This window comes from Plasmopara halstedii (genome assembly GCF_900000015.1).
Source record: "Plasmopara halstedii genome assembly, contig: Scaffold_2904, whole genome shotgun sequence".
Taxonomy (NCBI): domain Eukaryota; phylum Oomycota; class Peronosporomycetes; order Peronosporales; family Peronosporaceae; genus Plasmopara; species Plasmopara halstedii.
This window is the reverse complement of record NW_020189809.1, coordinates 546,302-546,561: the sequence shown is the minus strand read 5'-3', so window position 1 is coordinate 546,561 and position 260 is coordinate 546,302.

Sequence of the window (260 nt, the reverse complement as noted above, 5' to 3'; positions counted from 1 at the left end):
TTTGACCTCCAATCAATCCATGGCTCATGGTGTTCCAATCATGCCATTCCTAAGATGAGGTCATACCTTGCATCCAAGTCTAAGACTAGACAGTGTTCCACGCTATCAAAGTCAAGGGGTTTGACTCCGAGGTCTACAGAGACCTTCGGGACCGTGACACATGTTCCCGTCGCTAGGCGAACAGTGACGATGTCACCCAACCGCGCTTTCAGCGCCTCGGCATGCAGCTGACTTCTTTCCATCGTCGAGCATAATTGCCA